Consider the following 3,354-nt stretch of genomic DNA (forward strand, 5'->3'; position numbering starts at 1 on the left):
AATTCCATTACTGAGAATATACCCCAAAGAGACCATAACTGACATCCAAGTAGATATATGCACACCCATGTTTATTGCAGCTTTGTTCACAATAGCAAAGAGTTGGAAACAACCTAAGTGCCCATCAGCAAATGAATGGATAGAGAAGCTGCAATATATTCACACAATGGAATAATATGATGCTTTGAAAAACAAGGAACTCATGAAATATTATATAAAATGGGTGACCCTGGAAGACAATATACTGAGTGAAATAGCTCAGTCACAAAAGGACAAATACTGCATAGTGCCACTGTTGTAAAATGGGACTGACATCGGGATTGGAGAGAGAGTAATAAAGATGGGATAAATTATGTATACTGTCCAGAATGAAGGCTGCATAGTGGAGTGAACTTGGTGGCAGGGATTGTATAACAATGAAAGAATTTTTATTTTACTTTTCAAAGAGCAGAGCGAATGTGGAGGGAGGGGTGAGAAAGGAGAAAAGTACAACAATGAATGAATGGAAATTTAAAGTCTCTGTAAACTTTTATTAAAATTAATAATAATAATAATAATAAAACCCAACCTCAGACAAACAAAAATATATTTTGAGTTTCAATGGGAAGATTGCCCAACCAATGAGGCAGTTAGGTCAGGTCAGGAACCTCTTCAGATGAGCCAACTATAATGCCTTCTTCAAGGTCTGTTCAGGGCACATACATATGCCTCACCTGGGAGTGTCCGAGAAATACAGATTTTCTCCCCCTTTGGGCTGCCAGAGTCCGGCTCTGCGTTTTCTCAGGGCAGCTTGGCAGAAGGCTGCTCCAGACGAAGTCTGCTCATCTATCAGCCCTGCATCTGGGCAACACAGCTCCTCTCTGACCTTTATTGGAGCTTGCTTTAAAAGTTAAGTGCTCAAACGCATAAGCAAGCCAGACCACAAAACTCTCAGTTGGCAAGAGATAACCTCATTTCTAGGGACAGCTGGCTCTCTACGTGTTTGGACAAACTGGCATTATCCAAGAGCTCTAATGGTCTGAAGTCAGCCTTAAAACTTAGCAAAAATAAACTTTCCAGGAAATTTTTGGCATGCTTAGTTTTTAAACCCATCGTCCTAAGAACTTCATCCAAGTAGCAGCCTCCTTCCCCACATCTAACTCCATTTCCCAATTTGGGATAGTTCCTTTTCTGACCTCTTGAATGAACAAAAGATACACACCAATGAAAGAAAACAGGTAGAGCACACCACACTCAGTATAGGGCTTTAGATACCATTTGGGGAAAGTCTGTGATGAAATTTTGCCACAAATAGTATTCTACTTCTTAATATATACATTGTTTAGAAAGAATATCTTAAATTTGAGGCATAACAAGTCTTGTTTCCTGGGAGTCAGAATCCAAAGACTGACTTTCATGTGGTCAGTGATGCACTTTTTCCATCTTTGTTTCCTATGTGGCTTGAGGTCAACCAAATCTTCCTTGCTGACCAAGACTCAACTTAGTCACGTCCTTTGGACCCATTCACAGATAATCGTGAATGGATTGCTAGATGAAAGCTATGCTGGGAATCGATACAACTCAATCCTGTCATCACAGACAACTCAGCCAAAAGGAATAGATATCGACGTAACACGTCAGAGTCTGTTCTAGTATCTATGCTGCAAAGCAAATAATTTCAACCTTTATGAATTAAAATAACAAGCATTTCAGTATCTCCCAAAGTATTAAAAGGTCAGAAAGCCAGAAAGGGCTCAGCTGTACAATCGTGGCTCAAGTCTCTCCTGTCATTGTAATCAGATGGGGGGACTGAAGACCATGGTCAAGGGCTTCTCTCTCCACGTCGTCTCAGGTTCTCACATGTGGTCTCTGTGTAAGTCAATTTGGCTTCCTCACAACACGACGGCCCCCGTGCAGTCAGACTGCTTCCTGAGTAGAAGCTCAGAGCTTTGAAGACCATGTCCCAGGAGAATCAGGCAGGACTTATACTATCTTTTACAACTAGTTCAGAGCTCACAAGGGTCACTTCCTCTTGAGGAGAAAATTGTCAGCCACATTGTAAGAATAGTATGTGGAAAGGGTTGTTATCACTGGTGGGAAAATATAATTTGTGACAGGATTCTTGAAGAACAAGTAGAGTTCACATTCAAATTAGGATAATTTTAAGAGGGTTTAAGAAAGAAACTTTATAAAGACATAGATAGGTTGTTGCTGTTGTTGTTATATTCTGTTGAGCACCTAGGACTTATAGTTGACGACTCCCCTGTCCTGATTCAGTCTTACTGACTCCAACACACCCACCCACAGTACAGAAAAGTCATAAAAATAAGTGTGATTTGGGGGACTAGAGATAGATAAACATGTTCCCAGGCTCACTCTGGAGGAAAAAAATTGCTAGAAGTCAGAAAGAATTGTGTGGGAAGGGCTACCTTGACAGGAACAGCCTGAGGGATGAAATCAAGAGAACTCCAGGTAATACCTTTCCTGACCTGACTCCTTTCTTCCTTGAACTTCCCCATTGATCAAACCCAACAGGAAGCCCACCCTGACCAGCCTAAAGGAAAGAGAGCAGAGCGGACAGTACACTCAATAAGGAGGCAATCAGAAAATATTCAACAGATACGAAATTGCAAATTTTCCTGCAATCAATATTTTCTGGAGCCACCGAGGCTGGATGAAATCTTAAACCTATTTCCTTGAGATGATTTTTAAGCTTAAATTTAAAAAAAAAATCCTAAAGTGTTCTTATAACCAAATAATGATTTGAATTAACTGGCACAAAATGTCAATGAATAAGGAAAATGAAAGATTAATGTCTTTGAGTTGTGGTGTTGGTGAAGAGTATTGAATATCCAATGAATGGCCAAAAAGAACAAGCAAATCTATCTTGGAGGAAGCTCAGTCAGGTGCTTCTTAGAGGCAAAGATGGTGAAACTTTGTCTCTTATACGTTGTGCATGTTATCAGGAAGGGTCAGTTCTTGGAAAACAGCATCATGCTAAGAAAGGGAGAAAGAAGACCCTTAGTGAGTTGGATTGACACAGAGACTCTAACAATGGACTCAAGCCTATCAGAGACTGGGAGGCTGATGCAGGATTAGGGCAAGATTCGGATATGTTGTCTGTAGTTGACTCGATGGCAACCTAACAAGAGCAACAATATAGAATATCTGCCTTGACCATTGTTTTCCTCGGGGTGGGGGGTGGGGGGGAAGGGATGTGGGAATTGTATACTAATGAAGGACTATTTTTTTTTTCTTTTTCTCTTCAGAGGGGGGAGGGAGCTGGTGGGGAGGGGTAGGCAGCGAGAAAAGTGTGGCAATGAATGAATGGAAATCCAAAACCTCTGTAAATGTCTATTAAAATTAATAATAAAA

Source organism: Elephantulus edwardii, unplaced genomic scaffold, assembly GCF_000299155.1.
Source record: "Elephantulus edwardii isolate Elephantulus edwardi_28Jun2011 unplaced genomic scaffold, EleEdw1.0 scaffold00367, whole genome shotgun sequence".
In the NCBI taxonomy this organism is placed as follows: domain Eukaryota; kingdom Metazoa; phylum Chordata; class Mammalia; order Macroscelidea; family Macroscelididae; genus Elephantulus; species Elephantulus edwardii.